This window comes from Macaca nemestrina, chromosome 1 (genome assembly GCF_043159975.1).
Source record: "Macaca nemestrina isolate mMacNem1 chromosome 1, mMacNem.hap1, whole genome shotgun sequence".
Taxonomy (NCBI): Eukaryota; Metazoa; Chordata; class Mammalia; order Primates; family Cercopithecidae; genus Macaca; species Macaca nemestrina.
The window spans coordinates 9,550,721-9,575,733 of NC_092125.1; the positions used below are offsets into that span (position 1 = coordinate 9,550,721).

The 25,013-nt window shown below is 38.6% G+C and overlaps 1 protein-coding gene across 11 annotated transcripts in view; it reads right to left on the reverse strand.

Annotated features, from left to right (window-relative positions):
• The window catches only part of LOC105474633 (cholinergic receptor muscarinic 3), a 527,334-nt gene that overhangs the window by 271,716 nt on the left and 230,605 nt on the right, over window positions 1-25,013 (reverse strand). For 7 of the 11 annotated variants that reach the window (XM_071073804.1, XM_011729445.2, XM_011729450.2 and 4 more), the window contains one exon: window positions 13,110-13,172. The exons of 2 other annotated variants lie outside the window; for them this stretch is intronic. The gene's annotated coding sequence lies outside the window, so the exon portion shown is untranslated. Of the gene's footprint in view, window positions 1-2,109; window positions 2,453-2,935; window positions 3,567-13,109; window positions 13,173-25,013 lie in introns of those variants that run through there. 2 more of the 11 variants (XM_011729451.3, XM_071073803.1) reach the window with 2 other exon arrangements.

Genomic DNA, 25,013 nt, shown 5'->3' on the forward strand with positions numbered 1-25,013 from the left:
TTTCTGACCACCCCAACACCATTCTCTGTGCAAGGCTTTATTGCCTCCAGCTTTAAGTCATGCCTTCCTTGTTCTTGAATAAGAAGCGCAAACATTTTGAAGCAGAAGCAACATTGTTTTGGGTAATACTTCATGACGTCTTTTGTACCGCACCCTCCTTTCTTCCGTCTAAGACACAATCCTATCTCCACCTACATTACTTGCCTTTCACAATGCCTTTCCTTAGTTCTTTCATTTGACACATCAGCTCATATAAGATATTCTTTAATTGTATCTAGCTTTCCATCATTAAGCATCAATTTGTATTAAATTTGTTTATAAAGAAACAAATAGAATATGTTAACTACTTTTTTCTAAGATGGGGATCTCCAACATAAGTTACACAAGCTGCAAATATGGGTTTGATTCATTCATTTATTCATCCATTATTTTTCAACATCTGCTATGTGCCAGGCACTGAGCTAGGTTTGCTGTCACGAGCCTTATGATTCCATTTAGAAATCAAAACACATGATGTTATGCATATATGTACACTTACATATTTACATATATTAACGCACACATATTTTATGCATATGTATTTACACATATTTACATATATTAATGTGTGATACTACAAAACACAGAATTTTATGTAATTGAATAAATTTACTTAGTTTTAACTTTTGTGCACTGATTCAGATGCTGTGTTATACTCTGGTAATTAATGTTGCTTCTCAGTATAAAATCTCATTGCATTTAGTTAGCCTCTGCAGACATTTGCTCTTGTATGTTTCCATGCACACACGGAATCTCCTCTCACTTTCGGTGAAGTGAAAATGAATCCATTTTTATTAAATTTATCATTTCAAATGAAATGCTTGTCCCGGGCCACATTGTCAGGCTTTAACTGGCTTCTTCGTCTTACAAATTAAGTTTAAAACTCTGCCTCCAAATCACAAATCACTTTCTCTCTCCAAATCTTCCTTAGAAAGTTACCAATTTCTGTGGCGGCAGAGTGAAGCCATTCCTCATGCTCACTCACACTTCTTTTTTCCCTTTTACTCTGTTTACTGTGTGCTAGGAGCTTGACATGCGATTTATTTTTATTCTCACAATAATCATGTCTGACAAAGTGCATCATTGTCTCCATTCTGCAGATAGAAACTAAGGCTTAGAGCAGTGAAATACTAACTGCTAACATGGGCAGGCCATGACATATATGTAGCAGGCATTACACTACGAAATTTACCGTATCATCATCCATTGCTCACCCTGCCTATAAGAAGAATCATTTAATTGTCTCCATGTTACAGAAGAAATGTGGAGGAGGAAGGGCTTAGTGCTTAACCCAAACTTACACATCAGTTACTGACAGAGCTGAGAGCCAAGTCCAGAGCCTGGGCTGTTGCACAGGACACCTCCCCGTCTACCTGATGAGAGTCCCACAGCTGGACAGAAGGTAGCAGGGTCAGGACACCGAGGGCTGTCTGAGATCAAAGACCCTGAGCTCAGTAACTGTGCACATGGCTTCTTTCTTCAGAACCATCCTTCTAAATCCAAAGGATGGCTTTAAATATTTACCTTATTTTAATTGGATGGAACACAGCGCCCTGCTGCCTAGCACCTTGTAGTTAGGAAAAGGAAAGTAATAATAATCCAATTATCTTTATCTCTTCACCCACCAGCATCTGTGCCATGAACTCTGCCTCTGTCCCTGCATCACCCAGGGAAAACCCACCCAATGTCCTTCTCCTGCACTCAAGATCTCTACTCCTGCAATAGTCCTCTTTCTCATCCATCCTCAGTTTATCCTTCCTTCCTGGGTTACTTCCACCATTTCACAAATAGGCTTTAATATCTCCTAGCTTAAAAAAGCCCTCACAGGGTCCCAGGTCCTGCCTCTTCCATTATTCTGCAGCCCCTATCATACAATGTTTCTGCTCCCTTTTAAAACTGAGCTTACTTACGAGGTCATTTGTATCAACTGCCTCGAATTCCTAAATTCCAATTTTGCTTTTTAACTCATTTCAAATCAGACTTACATCTCTTCTATTGCCTTAGGTCCATCTGGGCAGTTAAAATACCACAAACTAAATAGCTTATAAACAACAGAAATGTATCACTTACAATTCTGGTGACTGGGAAGTCCATGATCAAGGCACAAGCACATTTGGTGTCTGGTGAGGACTTGCTTTCTGGTTCATAGACGGTGCCTTTCACTGAGTACTCACATGATGAAAGGGGCAAAGAAGCCCCCTTGGGCCTCTTTTATGGGGGCACTAATCCCTTTTAACCTCCCAAAGGCCCTGTTTTCTCATACTACCACCTTGGGGATTAGGATTTTAACATATGAATTTAGGGGAACAGAAACATTCAGACCATAGCACTGATGGCTGCAAACATTTCTATAATAAACATTGCATTACTCTGACAATCAAAATATATACAATGTGTATATATAATACACTATTATATATGACACTGCATATACACACATATAGATAGGTGTGTATGTATACCATAACCCAAAAATACTGTGACTCAATAAGACTATGGATATATGTCAATGTTATTAATGTTACTATCTATAATTCCTACACATCACTGACTCATGTATCAGTCATGTCCATTCTTCATTCTTGAGACCGAACATCTCAATCTGTTTGAATCTGCTTCCAGAAGATTTTATACAGATACAAATTTATCATCAAGTCAGCATGAGCTCTTCTGACTTACTGGTGACGCTGTGCCGGTCCCTTCCACTGCCCCAGTTCCTTCCATGCTCATCCACTGTAAACAATCTATCAATTGACTTCCATTCCTTCCTCACATCATTGTTTGAGACAAAACTTAGCTTATCCTTGAAATCACCATATTCCCTTTAGCTCTCTCCTCTCCAGAATTCCCCCTCTTCCACTACCCAGATCCACGTGGAGGGGTGGGGCTGGCTCACCTCCACTGTCGGCTATTTCTAGATGAACTATTCGTGCATCCAACTGCTTATTCTCTTGTGTTGTCCACACTCTCCTGTTATACTTCCTCTCAAAACCACTTACATATCAGCAGTGCATTCTCTACCACGAAGGAGCTGCCTTTATCTGAGAGTCAGATAAAGATGTGCGCACAATGGCAATGAAGGGTGAAAAACCTCTAAGTCAGTGGCTCTCCAGGAGCAAAGAGAGAAAAACAAACTCAGACTTGGGGAAAAGGGAGCAAGAAGAGACATCCCACATATACTTTGAAGCATCGGTGAAAACTATTAAAGATAAGTCATGATTAATAACAGGAAGAGACACTCATGAGCTTGGGGGTGGATAGGGCAGAGCAGCCTCCTAGAGAATCTTTCTTTCAGGGTAGAGGGTAGAGTAGAAGTTAGGAAATGAGAAACGCAACTTGAGAATTAAGCAAAAATTAAATAACATGCTGAGGAAACTAGTTTCGTTTTTTCTTTTTAAGTCAGTGGGGACTCTGATTATTTCAAACTGTGAAATAGTTAATATTTATGGTGGGCTTATATTGTGCCGGTTACTATTTCCACAATACTCCTGTGAGGTAGGTGCAATTTTTTTTTCCATTTTGTAGATAAGAAAACTGAGAGACATAGAAGCTAAACAATTTTGAGCCAGCTAGGAAGTGGCTTAATTTGAATTATGATTACTTTTTTTTTTTTTTTTTTTTTGGAGAAAGAATCTCGCTGTCACCCAGGCTGGAGTGCAGTGGCACCATCTCGGCTCACTGCAAGCTCCACCTCCTGGGTTCATGCCATTCTCCTGCCTCAGCCTCCTGAGTAGCTGGGACTACAGGCACCCACCACCACGCCTGGCTAATTTTTTTGTATTTTTAGTAGAGATGGGTTTCACTGTGTTAGCCGGATGGTATCGATCTCCTGACCTTGTGATCTGCCTGCCTCGGCCTCCCAAAGTGCTGGGATTACAGGCGTGAGCCACTGCGCCCAGCCGATTACATTTTCATTTCAGAATGATAAAGGGATGTTTCTCATTTTTGAATTGTACCTAGGGTAGAGATATGGAGAAGTAGGGAGAAGCAGAAGACCTCAGTTTTGCTATTCTGGTTTTGGGAGTATAGGGTGAAAAGCCATGTGGAGTTGTCCAGCTGGAGATACAGATGTGGACTAGTGGAAAATGTCTAAGCTGAGGCACAGCTTTGTGTCACTGGACTGATGGGCGAGTTAAGTAAAGTAAAAAGGAAAAAATCTGAACCAAATTTTGGGGTGTGGGAAGGGAAGGAAATCATCAGTTTAGCAATAGATAAAAGAAGAAAAGGGAAAAAAAGAGAAAGAAGAAAAGAAGGAGAGGAAAAAAAAAGAGAAAGAGGCTGATGAGATGAAAGAGGAGATTCAAGAAGAGAGGTTCCTTCGAATCCAAGAAAAGAGAGAATTTCAAAAAAGTCAATAGTAACGAAATTTACAGAGGAGTCAAGAAAGTTAAGGACCAAAGATTCTTGAGGGTTTATCAACGAGAAGGTCTTTACTCATTCTGGCAACCACAGTTGGAGCGATGTGGTGAAACTGCAGTGGGTGGAGGAGGTGAAGGGAAGATGATGAAATTGAATTGGATAAGTGGGGTCATGGATGGTGACAGGAAGAGAAGGCAGGTGAGACTGAAATCAATGGAGAGCCTAAAAGGAGGTGTTTGTGTTTTCTTTATAAATCAAACATTTAAATATGAAAGACAAATAATCAAAAGAATTAAAAAGTGTGAAGACACAGGAGAGGGCAAATATAAAACTGATGTACAAAGGGATAAGATCCAGATTTCTTCGTGGTGTCTTCTGAGTCTATCCTTTCCTCACTCCCGTGGTAGTTTTCCTTGTTGAGTCCTTCATCTCTTCTTACCACAGAAGAGTGACATATCTATGCATTTCCCCACTCTCAGTCAGTTTCCACATATTGTTGCCCAGTTAATTTTCCTTAATGTTATTCCTCTACTCAAGCTCTTTCAGTGTTATGCTGTTACTTTTAGTGTAAAATCGAAGTTCCTTAAGATACACAAAGTCATTCTCACTCTGGCCTGCCTGCCTTTCCTCATCCTTATAACTCACACACCCACATCCACACACATCACAACTCTGAAGCTATCACTTGCATTCAAATTCCTACCCATGATCCCTTGCAGTACCCTCTTTGTGCCTATATAAATCCTGCCCTTTCTCAAGTCTCATATTATATTACCTTCTTATAGACGGCTATCTCTATGTCCCTGAAGCCACATATTACCTTTTATTCTACCTTAGCATGTCAATTAACATGTCATTTCCATGAACATTTTCCAACAGTGCTTATATGTGCCTATCACTGTGAAAAACATCCAAACGTGCTAATGATATAGACCATGACAACTTGGTCACGTGACTTCTATCCAGCATCATACTTAACAGCCATAGCATTTTTAAAAAATATGTATATAGCTTGTCATTAATACTGGACTGCAAGCTCTTCTTTCATACACATAGGCTGTGTATTAAAGCGTTAGAACAGATCAGCTACATGGTCCATTTGGAGAACATATAACAGGAATTGAATAAGTATTCTGCTGAAAGGACATGTCAAAATTGGATAGGGTTTGCAGTCTCAGAATACTAAGAAATTGTGTAAATTGAATTTTATTTTTTTTCTGTGATACTCTAGATTGTGAATATTGCACATGCATTGCCTTTTCCTTTGGTCAAATTATAAGTTCTTTTTTTTCAAAGCATTCTTCTATGTGCTTTGAACTTATTTCTCCTTACATTTGCATGGATTGTGCATGTTGTTTAGTACAAATGTTATGCTTTAATTTTCAAGTCCGTTTCCAAAACTTTTTCACTGTAAGCCCAAGAACTCTCTCATTTCTCTTGGAATGTAACTTAATTTCTCCATGTTACGGAACTATGTTAAAAACTCTCTTTTAGTTAAAAAGTACCACCCACAAAAGTTGAAGCTGTATTTTTATGAAAGTAACCACCTCTATTATTTCACGTGACTACTGCCGGTTCTCTATGGCTGTTCTTTAGTTACATTTTTTTGTAGCCATTCCATTATAGTTACTTTATTTTTGATGTCCATATTTTGATACTATTTTTGTTTTTGACATAAACACTATTCTATAATACATTTTGATACCTTAACCTTTCCTAGCTTTTCTGCATTGTGTTTATTTGGTGTATGACATCACATAGGTATTTGTTTCCCAAAAGTTTCTTTAATTTAAACGTACCATCTATTATTTTGTTTTATTTTTTTGTTCCTGGTTTGGATTTTCTTTTCCTTTCGGTTCACATGTTCCTTTGGCAATTTAAGGATTGCTTCTTTAAAATGCATTGTTTTCATCGGGGCCATCTGAAAAGCTGAATTTTGGTTTTTAATCTGTCATCATATAATGTACTACAATATCACTGGAGGACTACTGTGTTTACTATCTCCACTGATTGTGCCATTTTGAATCTAACTATAAGGCTTCCCACATGTTGTCCCACAGTATCCTGGTGTTCAAGAGAGAAGTCAGTACCCTCAGACTCCAGCGGCTGGCAGGACTTGGGCAGGGGCCCTAGTCCTCAGAGGAAGGCATAGCTGAGTGCATCTGGGGCTGAGCTTAAGGTCTAGTCCAGCTGCAAATACGGTGGAGACACTTGGCTCCTGCTGCTCTTCCGTGATACTCTGAGCACAGCTGAGGGGGTTCTGCCATTCAGATATCAAGGTCAGTGCCTATCATAGACAAGGAGCCATGAGCTGATGGAGGAGGTAGCGGTACAGGTTGAACACCAGGGAGCATGGTGTTCAACGGAGAAGAGGAGGGGTGGGAAGGCCAGGCTGGGAATTCCTGCTGAAGACAGCTGTCCCAAGCAGGGACCACCTCTCTGTCTTCACATCAAGCCAATACTTGGGTCCAGTTCCCAGGCCATGGGACCGTGCCTTGGCCCTGTGTATCACAGTTTGGTTACTCATAGTGCAGTCAGCTTCATCAAAGGGCATCAGCTTCATCTGAAAGCTTGTCAGAAATACAAAGGCTCATCAGCCCTTCTGAATCAGAATCTGTATTTTAATGGTGACTGTATGCACATGAGTGTTTGAAAAGCACCGTGTCAAAGGGTCTACTCTGGCCTTCTTCTCATCTCTCTCATCACAACCCTCTCCAAGGGACAGGCCGATGAGAATTTTGGTTCCTTCTAGACCAAGTTTCACACAACCAGGTCCTTCAAATTCTTTGCCCTAAAGCTCACAGTCCATCCCCATTTAAGGCATAGAATAATCTTTCACTGATGCATTCCCATTGTGAACCTGGAACCCAAATACATTTGTGATCAAGGGAGAGGCATGAGGACATGGCGAGAAGCTGTTTGGGCTTTCAGGCTGAGAGTCCACATGCAGGCTCTGAGGCTGAGGACCCTGGGGGAACAGGACTGAGCCAGGGATGGGAAGAGGGGTGGGTGGGAATTGGGTGTAGACCTAGGACCTTCAATTGCACTTTTGTTCCTAGTCACTTAGTCTATTATCTACTTGTTCTTACAAAGCATCAAGGATTGAGTCCGCTTCTGTCCATTTGCAGCTGATATGTTCTTTTAGTGATTTCAAGCTATGTGCAGGGTGAGGGCTATAAAAACATTTATGCCTTCTAAGAATTTTTCAAATACTTGATACTAAAAGGTTAGGATGGGTTTCAAAATCATTTGCCTTATCCCAAGAGGTTTCAACATTACATTTGTCAATGAAAGAAAATAATAGCTGTTAGAATCTTTAAACATAATTTCAATTACAGGAAACTTCTGAATGTCTATAAAATAGGTTTTTACATTTTCTGTCATCTACTTGTTCTTACAAAGCATCACACAGACAGTGACTATCAAGACTTTGATGAAAGGAAAACCATATAGTAAATATCAAAAGCCTTAAAAATGTGTGTACCATTTGATCAAGGAATTTCATTTCTGGGACTATATTCTAAGGAAGATATTCAGGGATATGTGTAGAAAGTTATTAACAATGATTTTCATCAATATTAATTTTTAACACGGAATACTGGAAATGATCAGGAATATTTATGTATGTTATAGAATATTATGCACATTTTCTGTGAATATAAATATAATGGTATTTAAAAAGAATGTTTAGTGATGTAGCAAAATGTTAGAGCAGAAAATAAATTTACAAAACCAAATAAAAGACTTTGATAAGACCATTGATCAAGAATTACAGGTCATCATTTCTATATACCTGATAATATAAATTTATACAAATTTCTGCTTCTCATTATAATCTTTGAAAAGATTTTATTTGGAAGTTCTATATAAATTCAATACTTTGTATTCCTCCCAATGCTTTTTATTTTCTCTTCTTTTAATACCAAGGATATAAACTAAATTTCTTTCACAAAATTTCATATAGATACTCCAAAATCCTATGTAATGTGCCATCCAAATATTACCATTTTATGTACAGAATAAAGTGGAAAAGGGTAAGAAGTATGTGGCCAGCCACACACAGCTGATGAAGAAAAGCTGAGGTATGCAAGGCAGGCAGGGTTGGGAGGGATACTATACTGCACCTTATATGTAGTGTGTTTTTGGATCACAAGAATCTACTACTTCTGACTTTTATTAGATGCACATTCTTTAATAAAGTGGGTGCCCTTCCTTTGCACAATTTTAAAAACAGATTTTTCTCCTCAACAGATCAGCTTCAATTTTTTTTAACATTTTCCTAACATGTGATTATCATCTTCCAAAGACCCAAAAGTGCTGTCAATGTGACAGAAATCAGAATGTAAATATTTTACAAACAGCTGTCAAATCTCAATCGGCAGAAAACAAAAAACCCCGGAATTGCTGTAATCTATCCACGAGGCGATATCATTTAACTGACAGATAAGACATTTTTCTAGTTTTCCTCTTCCTGTCAGTATTTTTAATACATTAACACCATGTGCCATTCTGGATAGTCACTGTGACAATTCCCTTGAAGACAGAATAAACTCTGAAATGCGCTAAGGGAAATGCCTGGCATAGGGACGGACTTTTGTTTCACAGGGTATTTTTCACAGTCATTGTTATCTGGAATGTTTGTTACTAACATGGATTAAACACTGGCATCAAGGGAATATTGTCATGCCCATAAAAACAGGGAAAATTTTGCTCTTAGCAGTTCAATAATTTATTATTTCATTCCTTCGGGCCTTCATTCAACAAACATTTCTCATTGTGCATGTGCCAGGTTTAGCCAATAAATCTATGTAAGATCCAAAGAATGGAGCCCTGTCACCCAACATCATAGATCAGAAATGTCACTGAGTAAAGATCCCTGAAACAGTCCCACCCAAGGATTTACTGCTATTTTCTATTTATACCTCTCTCTGTCCTCTGTTCTTCCTATATTGTTTCTTCATCTTTTTCTTTCTCTGTTTTTCTTTTTTTTTTTTTTTGAGACGGAGTCTAGCTCTGTCGCCCAGGTTGGAGTGCAGTGGCTCCATCTCGGCTCACTGCAAGCTTCGCCTCCTGGGTTCACGCCATTCTCCTGCCTCAGCCTCCCAAGTAGCTGGGACTACAGGCGCCAGCCACTATGCCTGGCTGATTTTTTGTATTTTTTAGTAGAGACAGGGTTTCACTGTGTTAGCCAGGATGGTCTTGATCTCCTGACCTCGTGATCCGCCCGCCTCGGCCTCCCAAAGTGCTGGGATTACAGGCGTGAGCCACCGCGCCCTGCCTTTTTTTTTTTTTTTTCTTTTCTTCCCATCTAAGCAAAAGACACACTGGGGACTCTATAAGAACTGCTTAATTTCTTTTAGGATATTTAACATAGGGTATTTTCTGACTCTATATTCATTTACTCAACAAACATTTACTAAGCTTCTTGCAGGGGGCAGGCATCGTTATAAGTATAGTGGTTTTGGCAGTGAAGAAAACAGACAAGGCCCTGCCCTCATGGAGCTGAGATCATATTACAATGGAGATAAATAACAAATTATAAACAGGTGCGACAGATTCATCACGTCTTACCTAAATCTCTTAAATGACACATGTAAGTATTTTGTCCATAAGGGGTTATTTTCATATGCCTTAAGAAATAAAACTTCCAGTTTCTGAAGGGAATTAAACCTGGGTGTCCAAGATGGTGGTTATTTAGAGAGAGTGGTTAGGAGAGGTCTTGGCAGTTGAGATTTGACTGGAAGGGTCAAGTAGTAAGAAGAGCCAGGGGCTCAGTGCCAGGCCCCCGAGGGCAAAGAACAAAGAGAAATATTCAATAAATAAAGACAGGGAGACTTGGAGTATAGGAAGAAAGAGAGAAAAGTACAAGTAGAAACCAGATCATATCAGATTTATAAGTCATGTTAATGCATTTGGATTTGATTCTAAATGTAGGGGAAGGAATTGAAGGATTTTGAGCAGGTCTCAAATAGGAGAATAACACGATCTGACAGAGGCTTCCCAAAGCAGACGCTGGCTGTGACAGAATGTAATTTTGTGTGGTAAGAATGAAAACCATGTTGACTAACATGAAGCTAATGCCATCGTCCAGGCAAGACAAGATGATGGCTTGGAGTAGAGTCATAACAAAAGAGACAAGGGATTCAGGATGTATTTGGAAGAAATAAAAGGAAAACGAAAATAACTGGTCACTCTCAGGTTCAATGGACAGAAATAAAAACTGTTGCTTTGAATAGATACCAGAGTATTTCCCTGCATTAGCAATGGAGACCCAAGAAGGTAAGCTAGTATTTTGTACTAACAGTATATCAGAATACTTTATACCATCAATTTACAAATAAGCAGCAAAGGTCCAGAGAGGTGAAATGGCTTTTTGTAATGCCAAAAATTGCTGGGCTGTCCCCTGCATTTCTAGTCCCTTATTTTCCAGCCAAAAGATTTTTCCATTATCCAGCTCCCCCATCTCCCAAGTCAGCTCAGTGCCTTATGCAATGCCTTGTATAACTTTCTTCAGAAAGAAATTTCATTATGTGACTTAGTTTTTAAGCTATATATGTATATTTTTTCTGAACCTAGTCAATAAGAGTGAATTAATGAAGACAGTTAGGCAGAGAATACTTAATTCTATGATTGTTGGGTAAAAGCTGAGTTTTGGTGACCATATTTTGACCATTAGTTCTAGACTTTTATTTCAAAAAAAAAAAAAAAGAAAATAAGATGCTCAGAATTAATATTTCCTTTACCAACTTTCATAGGCAATTCCAATATAAACTGATTCTCCCAAATCAGATCTTGTTTTCCTCTTTTCCTTTTATTTTCTTTTTTCCTTCTTTCTTTCTTTCTTTCTTTCTTTCTTTCTTTCTTTCTTTCTTTCTTTCTTTCTTTCTTTCTTTTTCTTTCTTTCTTTCTTTCTTTCTTTCTTTGTCTCTCTCTCTCTCTCTCTTTATTCCTTTCTCTCTCTCTCTCTCTCTTTCTCTCTCATTTCTGTTATACAGGAACAGACTCAGTTCACTTAGTTTTACAAATGGAAAATATAATAGAAAGTCTGTGCTATTGAAGAGTATTGTAGTCAAAGAGTTACTGAGCTGACAATGCCCACTGCCTAACTGTAAAATGTAATCAGCAAAATAAGCTCCTGGAACCAGGCTGTCAGGGCCAGCATTGAGGCAGCTGTGTACAGGGATCAGCCTCTGACAAGTCCAAGTTCAAATCTCACCTGTGCCAGTTACTACCATAGGACAAGTTTCACAGGACAAAGTTCTTCACATCTGAGAGCCTGTTTCCTCGTACATCAAATGGGAATAAAAATACTCGACTTAATAGTACTACTGTGGTGTTTAAGTAAGATAGGGTAACGTGTCTAGCATGATATCCAGATATAAATGTTACTGAATCAGCTAAGGCTCCATTTGGCTCTGAGTGTCAGCAAACCTAATAAGCTCGTCTAAATTAGGGACTGTATGTGTCTCATGAAACAAGACATCTGATGGTGGGCTTGCAAGAGCTCAAGCTCATTTTATCTTCCCACTCCAGTATCTCCAGTTCGGCTTTTGTTGCTGTGATTGCAAGAAGGGGTGGGGGGTGGGGGCGTGATTTCCTGATAGAACGATGGGATAGGAACAAAGGAAAAAACATTTGAAGAGGAATCTCCTCTTGAAAGACTCTCCCCAGGGACCAAGACTGAGAGCTCATTGGCTGGAGCTGAGTCACATGGCCACAGAAAGAGAATCTGGGAAGATGAGAATATTTTTTAGCTGGGCACTTTGCTGTCCTTACAACATCAAGATTTTATTAGGAAGGAAGAGGGTAGTGATAGGATTTGGCTCTGTGTCCCCACCCAAATCTCATCTCGAATTGTAATCTCCACGTGTTGAGGGGAGGGGCCCGGTGGGAAGTGACTGGATCATGAGGGCGGTTTCCCCCATGCTGTTATTATGATAGCAAAGGAGTTCTCATGAGAGCCGATGGTTTTAAAAGTGGCAGTTTCCCCCGCACTCTCTCTTCCTCTCTGCTGTCACTATGTAAGACATGCCTTGCTTCCCCTTCGCCTTCTGTCATGATTATAAGTTTCCTGAGGCCTCCCCAGCCATGTAGAACACAATTAACAAATTACCCTTTTGTTTATAAATTACCCAGTTTCAAGTAGTGTCTTTATAGCTGTATGAGAACAGACTAATATAGGGAGATTGGATTTAAGGTAGGATGTTAGCAGTGTTTGCTGGATAGATAAAACATTATTAAGGATAACATCTAAGAAAGATTGAGCTTTTCCACAGTGTTGCTGTTTATGTTCACAATCGTATTTGTACAGCATTCTGAAGAAAGGCAATCTAAATCAAAGGATACTTCTTAAGCTTCTAAGAATTAGACAAGCTACACAATCCTATATATGTACTAATAATTCAAACATTTTGCAATATTTCAAAAAATTCCACATTGCTACAGTTAAACACAAATGTGCTTTTGAAATAAAGTTAACTTATTTCAAATCTCAATCAACATGACTTTATTTCCATTTTTAAACTGATGAGAAAATGAACACACTTAGCTTTATTAAGACACAAAAAATTGAGCATGACTAATGGTAACAACTGTACATCATGTTGAAAACACCAACTTATAAATTCTTATTCCTTATTAATCTGTTCTCACAGATTGGGCCATCAATTCCCCTTTCCAAGGAAATAGCTCAACTAGAAAAAGGATCTTACCTTATTGTACCTTAGCTGAAGTTCTGACTGTCATTTTTTTGGCCGCTAATCACAATACAAGTGCTAGAAAAGAAAAACAGCAAAAAAAGATGGTATTAACAAATAACCAGGACCCTGAGAAAGAGAACATCAATAGGTTACACAACACGAGTAGAGGCAATCAAAAAAAAATTACAGAATTTTTGAGTTGGAAGTGACTTCCTGGATCATGGTGCCTAACCTCATGTACCTGAAGAGGATGGAGAGGGTCAGAGAAGTTAAAGTACCTGTCACTGGAAAAGAAATGTATCTATTGACTTCCTCATTCTACAGCTCCTCACGTCCTACCTGCCTAAGCTCCAGTTGCAAGGAAGGGAGATAGAGTGAGAATAAAAACAAAGAAGTTGCTCATCTCTTCATTTTACACGTAAGTGATGACTGCCTTCTTCTTTTAGCAAATTGGCTAGTACGGTCTGTGTTCAACAAGTATTCCAGTTTCTATCTTCTCCAAGACACTACTCAAAATATATGCATACAGTGATCTTACAGTTAACTCAATCTCATACAGGAAGAAAATGCAATCTTCATGAAAATCTCCCAACTCCACTTCAGACACTAAGTGTACTGAGCCTGATAGCAAGGCCAGAATCTTGGGAAAGCACCTCCATTAGAAGGTTAACCTAGAGAAAGAAAAAGAAGTGCCAGGCTTTGCAGAAGAACCGGGGAACTGTGTCACTGTGAAGGATGTGGCTGAATTCAGAGGGTCATGAAGGGATGGGAAATGCTATGGAAGAACTTGAGGATAAGATCCCCTGATAAGGTGTAGTTGAATTTTTTAAAGGAGGACCTTGAAGTTTGCACAGCACGGTGACGGTGACACCAAATGGAAAGAGGACCGAGAAGAGACCATGAGGGAAGAAATAAAAGGATCCTAGAGGTGCATGTGGAGGGATTTTCTCAGCAAGTCAGAGAGGAGCCTAGTGAAACCTCTGTGAGTGTCATCTGTGACAAGATCAGCACAGAGATGGAGAGCAAACTTCGAGAGAGTATTACAGCAATTGGATATGTAATTGAGAATTTAAAAATAGATTTGTATTTTACATGTTTCTAAAAGTATTAATATGCAAAGGATTTGGGGGAAAAGAGTAATTGCTCCTTCATCAGTTTGAGAAACACATTTATGCTCGCGAGCATTGGTCCTCTGCTGCCCTCATATCCCTTCTTCCTCTCTTTAGTGCCTCCCTCCCCTTCTGCTATTGCTTGCCATGTTGGAACTGTCAATCACCGGATCCTCTCCCACTTTCAGCAATGGAGGGCATCTGACTCAAGCAAGGCCTCTCAGACTCCTCCTCTCCCAAGATCCCCTTCCTCCCTGCCGCCCTCCCCTGGCCCTCCCTATCTGAGAAGTGTGTCTTATGGAAGGAAGGGCTGGAGCTATCATTCCATGAAATGCATGCACTTTATACCCTGGGGTAGAAAACTGAGGTCGAGGGGGTAAGTTACCATGGGTCACAACTTGAAATCAGCTCTGCCTGACTCTTTCCACTAGCTGCCTTGCCTCTCTTACATAGCAGCACATTCTCAGGAAATAATATCTGTGTACCCAGAATTTCAAGAGTAAACTCAATCATATCAACACTTTCATTCCTACTACAGGAAATGAGGGTAAGTCATCAAACAACACTTCAGTGCGAGGATGGAGTCATTTCTCTCCCTCGTCTCTATCTAACAAATAGACATTTTCTACTATTTAGGGCATGCTGATGAGCATACAATTCATCTTTCACTGCTAATATCCCTGTAACATCTAATGAGTCAAAGGGCAAGTATTCAGTTAATTCCATTTAACCATGTATCAGTCATCTCACAGAAACCCATTGTCTTGTACATAGTAGGTGCTCAGAAAATATTTACAGGGGATTTTTTCATTAAAAGTAATAAATGCCCATTATTACAAACACATTTGACTAATTTACAATTAGGAGTCCCAACATGGCCTACATGTTGAAATTCAGATCATTTTAAATAAGTAAATATATTATACAAAATTAAGTAGCACCATTAATGTTAAAACAGACATAAACACAACTCAATTATTGAAGTGTCTACTAGTATCAATATCTTGTTCACTAAAAGAATGGGGAGACAATAAATGAGATTGAACATCTTGAAGTTTCTCTGATTAAATTTCTCTAGTATCAGATTCAGAAAGACATTCATTCTGAAAACAAGCAAAGGAATTGGCTTTCATCCTAGCTGCAGATTCATTCTATTGAAAATTAATTGCATGTAACATTCATTTAGAGATGAGGTTCAAATATCTAAGTACAGATGACAGTCTTCTCCAAAACCCAGTAAACATGGCTCAAAGGTCACATAATCAAAATAAGATTGGCAATTCCAGAGAATGCTGTCCTAATTATATAGTTAGCCAAATAAAGAAGAAAACAAAACTAGAGACAGAATAATTACGGAAGGCCAGATGACAGGCTTCTTTCAACAGGTCAAAAAAAGTTACTCTGATTTATGATGTCCATAAAAAAGGTAAGATATTTTGCTAACCTCTTTAAAGTAGTACTGGCATGCCTTGGAAATACTGTGGTTTTGGTTTCATACCACCACAATAAAGTAAGTCACACACATTTTTTGGTTTCCCAGTGCATATAAAAGTTATGTTTACACTATATTGTCATCAATTAGATGTGCAATAACATTACGTCAAAGAAAGCAATGTATATCCCTTAATTAAAAATACTTTATTGCTAAAAAATACTAACAATCATCTGAGCCTTTATAGAGTTATATATATAAATTTTTTTTTTTTTTGGTGGAGGGTTTACCTCAATGTTGATGGGTGCTGACTGATTAGGGTGGTGGTTGCCAAAAGCTGGGGAGGCTGTGGCAGTTTCTTCAAATAAGAAACAAGGAAGTTTGCTGCAGTGATTGACTTTTTCTTTTGTAACAGATTTCTCTGTAGCATGTGATGCTATACATCTCATTCTCAAGTAGCATGTGATACTGTTTGACAGCATTTTGTCCACAGTAGAACTTCTTTTAAAATTGGAACCAATCCTCTCAAAGGCTGCTGCAGCTTCTTTAACTAAGTTATTGTAATATTCTAAATCCATTGTGGTCATTTTAACAATATTCACAGTATCTTCACCAAGAGTTAATTGCATCTCAGGAAAATGACTTTCTTTGCTAATCCGTAAGAAGCAACTCCTCCTCCAGGTTTTATCACGAGATAGCAGCAATTCAGGCCCATCTTCAGGCTCCACTTTAAATTCTAGTTCTCTTGCTGTTTCTGCCACAATGGTATTTATTCTTTCTTCATTGAAGTATTGAACTCCTCAAAATCATCCATGAGGGTTGAAATCTACTTCTTCAAACTCCTGCTAGTGTTGATATTTTTACCTCCTTCCAAGAATCATGAATGTATTTAACAGCATCTAGAATGGTGAATCCTTTCTAGAAGGTTTTCAACTGACATTGCCCAGATCCATCAAAAGAATCTATGGCAGCTATAGCTTTATGAAATGTCTTTATTAAAATAATAAGACTTAAAAGCCAAAATTGCTCCTTGATTCATGGGCTGCAGAATGAATGTTATATTAACAGGCGTGCAAACAACATTAATATCCTCCTTGTATGCCTACATGAGAGCTATTGGATTACTAGATGCATTGTCAATGAATAGTAATATTTTTAAATGAATCTTTTTCTGAGCAGTAGTTCTCAACAGTAGGCTTAACATATTCAGTACACCAGGCTGTAAACAGATGCATTGTCATCCAGGCTTTGTTATTCCATTTATAGAGCACAGGCAAAGTAGACTTAACATTAAGTCTTCAGGGTCCTAGGATTTTTGAAATAATAAATGAATACTACCTTCAACTTAACTAGCAGCTTCATTAGCTCCTAATAAGCAAGTCAGCCTGTCCTTTGAAGCTTGAAAGCCAGACCTTGACTTCTTTCTAGCTATGAAAGTCCTAGATGGCATCTTCTTCCCACAGAAGGCTGCTCGGTCTACCCTGAAAATCTGCTGTTTAGTGTTGCTACCTTCATCAATGATCTGCACTTGCTACTTCACCTTGTAATTTTATATTATATAGACAGCTTTTGTCCTTCAACCTCATGAATCAACCTCTGCTAGCTTCACATTTTTCTTCTGCAGCTTCCTTTGCTCTCTCCGCTTTCACAGAATTGAAAAGAGTTAAAGCCTTGCTCTGGATGAGGCTATGGCTTAAGGGAATCTTGTGGCTGGCTGGATCTTCCAGCCAGGCCACTCAAACTTTGTCTGTATCAGCAATAAGGCTGTTTTGCCTTCTTATCATTTGTGTTTTCACTGGAGTAGCACTTTTCATTCCCTTCATGAACTTTTCCTTTGCATTCACAACTTGGCTGTTTGGTGTAAGAGGTACCGCTTTCAGCCTGTCTCAGATTTCCACATGGCACCCTCACTCAGCTTGGTTATTTCTAGTTTTTGATTGAGACATGTAACTCTTCCTTTCACTTGAACACTTAGAGGCTGCTGTAAGGTTATTAATTGGCCTAATTTCAATATTGTTGTGACTCAGGAAATGGGGTGGAGCGCAAGGAGAGGAAAAGAGATAAAGAAATGCGTGGTTGGTGGAGAAGTCAGAACACATTCATTAATAACATTTATCAATTAAGCTTGCCATTTTATATGGGAGTGGTTTACGGCATCTCAATACAATTATAACAATAACCTCAAAGATCACTGATCCCAGATCACCATGTCAGATATAATAATAATTTAAAAGTTTGAAATACTACACCAATTACCAAGGCCGGGCGCAGTGGCCCACGCCAGTAATCCCAGCACTTTGGGAGGCCGAGGCGGGCAGATCATGAGGTCAGGAGATCGAGACCATCCTGGCTAACACAGTGAAACCCGTCTTTACTAAAAGTACAAAAAACTAGCCGGGCGTGGCGGCGGGCGCCTGTAGTCCCAGCTACTCGGGAGGCTGAGGCAGGAGAAAGGCGGGAACCCGGGAGGCGGAGCTTGCAGTGAGCCAAGATGGCGCCACCGCACTCCAGCCTGGGCGACAGAGCGAGACTCCGCGAGACTCCGTCTCAAAACAAAAACAAAAACAAAAACAAAATTACCAAAATGTGACAGAGACACAAAGTGAGCACTTGGGGTTGGAAAAATGGTGCCAATGGATTTGCTGAAGCAGGGTAGCTACAAACATTCGATCTGTAAAAATCCCAATATCTGCGAAGCACAGCGAACTGAAGTACAATAGAATAAAGTAAGTCTCCACCCGCTTCTTTTACTATTATCCTACCACTCAGACGACTATGCATATGCCCTTCTCATGAATCAGTACTTTTTATTTCTCATCAATGCCTGTTGATCTAACTCCCGCTTTGTAAGACAGAGTCAATCCACCTCAGCATGGATGTGCCCTAATTTATTCTTTTACTATTTACAGAATTATGGTTGCATCCTTTTTCTTATTATAAACAATGTAGCAATAATAATCCGTGTGTGTGTGTGTGTGTGTGTGTGTGTATACATATATATAATCCTCCTGAGGAGAAGCAATCCTCCTCCCTCAGGCTCCTGGGTAGCTGGGACTACAGGCATGCGCCAATATTCAAAAAAGAGATATTTTATACACACACACACACACACACACACACACACACACACGGATTATTATTCATTTTTTAGTTCTATATTCCTAAAATTATGATTTATATGTTGTAGAGTATTCACATCTTAAATTTTGGTACATACTGCTAGATTACTTATCAAAACAGTTGTAGCAATTTTGTTTCCCATTTCCTCACCATAACTGGATATTCTCTCTCTCTCTCTCACTCTCTCTCTCTCACTCTTTCTCTCTCTCTCTCTCTCACTCTTTCTCTCTCTCTCAATCTCTTATCCACCTACCTACCTATAATTACCTATCTCTATTTCTATCTATATATGCGTCTACCTATGTATCTGATTTTTGGCAAGAAAAGTAGTGTTCACAGATAAATCTATTTATTATCTCTGGGGCCTCAAACACAGTCTTGCAGCAAAGGCAGACTGAAAACAATCTTTAGGCAAGGTTCTGATATTGTGGCATTAAGAGGGAGATAATCCTTGAAAAATGTATTTTGAGAAAACAACATAACAATTATTCACAAAGAGAATTTTAAAAGACTCTGTCCTGTTGAGTAAAAACTACGACATGCTCCATTTAGTAAGTAGCTTTAACACAGAAAAACACATCCAGATCTAAAAGTCAATGCTGTTATTTTTCCCATGAAACTATAATTTTAAAAATGTCTAACTCACCAAATGGTTTCCTATAATTTTTAAAGTTCAAAAAAAAAATCTATAACAAAAGAAAAGGTCCAGTCTTGAAGCTCCTTAAAATTTTTAAAATAATATTATATCTTTAAAATGCTATTCTTTAGCCAGAGATGGCTCCATTTAGATACTTGAAAATATTAATCACCCTTTTCTTCAAGTAACCTTTCAGCAACCCCAGCTCAGGTGACTTATAATTATAGTCTATGAACCTGAGCCTCTCCCTCCACCCCCACCCTGACTTCCACCCCTCTTTCACTCTCTCTCTTAAGTCATAACATGAATGTGAAAGCCAGGGATAAGTAGTTCTTATTTTGGGCCAAACCAGTGTTACAGAGTTTGACTAAATAATAGTGTTTACGGGGGTTCAAGAAACCAACTTTAAAGGGGAAAAGTGTACCTATAGTTTTGATTCTTATAAAAGACACTCTTTTGGATGCTTCCGCCACGAACCAGAAACACAGCTTAAAGGACCACTAGTGCAATTTACAGTCCAGTATCTCTCCATAGTTGGGCCGTCATTCTCATCAATTATACTTTGGAACTGATTAGAAAATGAAGAATCAGTAACAATATTGGCTCAGTTTTAAAGCCTGCAGGCAGATATATTCTTAAATACTAGAAAGTAGCTATATTTTGTTCTATATGTAGGACCTGCTTGTGTGGAGAATCTGTTTCATTTTTGCTCTTCACTGCAATGGCAGGAAGTCTCCATCCAGGGTCTTCAGCAGCGGTCGAGTGTGGACTTCAGACAGTCCAGACTCAGGCCCTTGGTTTTTCTCATCCACAGCCTGAAGTTAAAAACCAGTAATTTACCTTAGAGGAGTGATAGAATAACTATATGTTATAAAAAAGAGAAAGGGGGTCAGGTGCAGTGGCTCACACCTGTAATCCTAGCACTTTGGGAGGCTGAGGCAGGTGGATCACCTGAGGTCAGGAGTTCAAAGCTAATGTGGCCAATGGCAAGACCCCATCTCTACTAAAAACACAAAAATTAGCTGGGCATGGTGGTGGGCGCCTGTAATCCCAGCTACTCGGGAGGCTGAGGCAGGAGAATTCCTTGAGTCTGGGAGGCAGAGTTGCAGTGAACCAAGATTGCGCCATTGCACTCCAGCCTGGGTGACAGAGTGAGATTCCATCTCAAAAATAAATAAATAAATAAATAATAAAAAAGAGAGTGGAAATATGACATCTAAATGTCATCTTGACTACCTTTTAAGTGATAGGAATGTATATCATTTTTCCTCGAAGATTTCTGTTTTCCAAGTTCTGTTTTTGTTTTAAATGGGCATATACTACATTCCAATTAAAAGGTGACTTGAAAACAAACCTCCTAGCAGATGAGGCCTGAGCTTCTCTCCAGGCTAGACAGGGGTCCCCATGACTGAAGCTGCATCAGCCCCTCTAAGCTTGCATTTACCATTTGGGCTTCTAGTTTCCTCTGTGACTTACCATTCTGCTTGTCATAAAAAACAAACAAACAAACAAACAAACAAAAATCTCCTACTCTCTATTCACATGTCTATCTCTTTCACAGGATGGTGGGTAAAGACTGCAAGCCCCAAATGTGCCCTTAAGTCCACATCACTGCCCAGACACACATTAAGACCAGGGGAAATATGTAATAAGTCACACCTGGGGAGTTTTTAACTGTATGCCCTTCCCTGGGTGTTCTGCAGCCAAGCAAAACTCCTTAGAAACACAGTTGATAAAAAGAAAAAAGGAAACTTAACAACAGCAGGCAGAGAAGATTGATAAATGCTGCTAAGATATAGGATGAGCAGGATACTTAGGAATACTGCCATGAAACAATAAAAAGGCCTTGCCAAATGCTATTTAATGCACAAAAGGAACCTCCAGGGGCACACTACAGTGGTCATCTTACGTACAGACTGCCATCTGTTGTGAGCATGTGTGTGTGAAGAAGGCGATAGAAATGAATATTGGAACTCTACACCACGTACAGTGTGTTGTATGATGATAAAAACTACAGATACTTTAATATCATATTGTAGGTTTAATTTTTTTCCAATGTTTTATCATCTTTACAAAATCCACTCACTCTCTCTCCATATATATCTATATATATATCTATCTATATCTATATATATCTATATATCTATATATCTATATATATCTATATATCTATCTATATATATCTATATATCTATATATATCTATATATATCTATATATATCTATATATATCTATATATATCTATATATATATCTATATATACACACACATACACACACACATACATATACACACATATATATATATAGTCTTTCGCTGTCAACCAGGTTGGAGTGCAGCGGTGCCATCACGGCTCATTGCAGCCTAGAACTCCTGGATTGAAGCAATCCTCCTCCCTCAGTCTCCTGGGTAGCTGGGACTACAGGCATGCAGCACTATATCTGGCTAATTTTTTACATTTTTAATTTTTTTGTAGAGACGAGGTCTCACCATCTTGCCCAAGCTAGTCTCAAACTCCTGGGCTGGAACAATTCTCCTGCCTCCGCCTCTCAAAGTGTTGGGATTGTAGGTGTGAGCTCCAATGCCTGGCCAAAAATTCACCATTGCTAGTATTGTAGAGAGTCACCAGGACTGTCTGGATTCTAACTGATAACTGACTAAGATGATAGTGTTTAGAGTAGGCAAATTCAAGTAATCAAAAGACACTACCTAGATGGTTACAACATTTCCTAGATTCTACTGGATGTCCCAGGGCTCCACATATTCGAAAAAGAGATACGGTGCTCAAATAAATTTGGAAAATTCTGGGTTAAATACTATGTTACCATTACTGTTACAATGGGATTACTCAGAAATGTCAAAACTGAGATGTGGGCTGTGATTTTTCTAAAGGCAGCTATATTCTGATGCTTGCTTTTCTCAATTTTGTTTGACCATGTGGGGGAGCTATGCTAAATGATGCCCTGCACAGACAGCTCAGGATTCTTCTCTACATCAGTACAGAAAGAAACAAAATTATTCTTTAGAGTCTAGCTTAGCCGAAAATTGAATGTGCTCTTGAGTCTAGATAAGTATTTGCCCAGATTTCATAGACTCTATAACATCACAAAAGTAAATGTATCTTTCTAAGAAGGGAATGCTGCACTCTGCATTGCACAACAATGACTAATGGATTTGGAATATTTTTTAAAATCTGATAACATCATTTAGAGACACGTATCTTCAAATACCACATTTTGAAATGTAGCCATGATATTCTTAGATATAGTCTTGAAAATCTAATGAGCTCCTGAAACTGTATTTAGCTAAAATTTCAACCTCTTAAATATTTGGAAAGGTCAGTTTTGATGTGATGAATTATAATTTTGGCAATTCCTATTGTACAGCTGTTCTCAGGAAATATAACACTGCTGGTACTGCAAACAACGTATTTAACTGGATTCCCTCAAGTTTTTCTTGTAAAAAAGTCTTCCAGAAAATGCTCAAATGTCCTAACTAAATACAGCTTTTTTCTGCTGGCTTAAGCAATCTCTTTGATTAGTAAATAGTTAAAACTTACTGCTGAATAAATGCCTGCCTGGAGCCAACGACACCCTGGCTCTACAGAGCAAAGGCACAAAGGAAGGCGTATATTAAGTGAAACTCCCAATTAAAAATACGTTTGCAAAGAACCGTTGCATGGTAAAATGTACTCTATATTATGTTCAGCAAAACACAAACAACCTAGATATAAGTTGTGTGGACATAACCACAGTTTTATAAATATAAATCTATGCACAAAATAATCTTAAAAAGACATACATTAAATTTAGGTTTAAGCACATGAATTTGCTGAGTGAGGAGGACAACAAGTCTATCAGCAGCAATTTCGTATAGTTCAACTTGCAGATCACAATGTTAATAGTGCTTACAACTTGAGGATTGATAATAATAGTTATTTGTTTATTTAAGGTTCTTTCCTTTATTTTCCAAAGTGTTCCTAACTAGCCATCATTGGTTTTAGAAAACACTATTTTTTTTTTTTTAAACAAAGATAGAGGCAAAAGTATGTTGAGAGATTAGGTTGCTTATTGGAGAGGAAGAAGTAGAAGGAAGGCTCTGAGCTCTGATTTCAAAGTCATGTTCAAAGGTTGTATAGAGAGTGGAACATCTCACTAGAAGAGTAGCATGTAAGAAACCGTCCTGGCTGAACCAAGGTTTAGGAAGAAACACTCGTCACATTCAGTGTTAAAGACTGCCCTCCTTTTGGGTCCAAGTCATGGAACAGAAGGGTGACATCAATTACATCCAGGATGAGGCACTATGGTAATGGAAATATTTGGGTGACATCAATTACACCCAGGATGAGGCACTACGATAATGGAGATAATTGGATTATTGATGTAGTAACATTTTTCTTTGTCAGTTAAGATACTTTCCCTCTATTTAATTTGTGAGTATACAGATGAACTTCCTACAAATGTCTATCAAAGTTGTATAAGTTGTTTATTGCTTGTGTTTATGGTTGCCCAATCAATGCATTCTAATAACCAAGGCTACTGCCTGGTCTTTCTAAAACAGAAGCACTCTAGAAGATTCCTACCATCCTTCAGCCCCCATGCCAGATGACCAAAGGAAGTGTCACTTCTCCCACTTGGTAGGAGCACCAGGCCTGTACAATGGAAGGAGCTTTTCCCACCCGATTCTTAGCTGGTAACATGGAGGTACCTGCGTCTTCTCTAAGAAAAACCCTCTTGGATCTTAGATTTAAGCGACTCACATTTCCTATAAAACAGAGATGCTCACCTTACATAAGTTTTTGAAAGCATGAAATAAAGTAGCATATAGAGTATAGCAAATGTCTGGGACATAGAAAGTGTCCAGGAACCTGAAGCTACTATTTTTATATAACGGGACTGTGCCCAAAGGGTGGCTAACACTAATATGCTTTTTCAAAGCCTGACCTCCCGCATCCTTTTTCTTCAGGGTATCTGCCCCACCTGTAAGCTCCGTATCTGGCTTATTTGAAAGGCTATATGCTTTTTATTTGAGTATAATACCTTTGTATTCCATTTTCCTTTTTTAAATTCCAACAATCCTACTGTGTATAAAATAAGCATTACTTTGAAACACATTTCCTGAATTTTTGGCAATTAGACACTCATCTTGGGATTGAAAAATACACTCTCTCTCTCTCTCTCTCTCTCTCTCTATATATATATATATATATATATATATATATCTGCAATCCATAAAATCATTCCTACCGTTTGTGTAAATTAAAGCACACTGTTTTCCTTAAGCCATATATAATATCAGCTATCCTGAGAAAATGTGTTTTGTCAGATAAGGTAAAAGCTAGCTTATTTAATTAGCTAAAAGCAGCACGCATCATTGGAAATCTGAGTTCCAAGGAAAGAATAGAGTTAGGAACTTAAGTCCATTTTTCCTGGGCCCAGCATAAACTTATTTTGTAAATAAGCATGAAAATTCTACCATTATTTCCATGTCCTCCAAGTAAGACCTGACAGCCATTATCCACATCATACACATAATATTAGTAATGAATCCTTAAACTAGGATTCTAGTTTAAAATTCCATACTATGGGTGCCATTGCCCATTTGGATCTTTGGGTTGC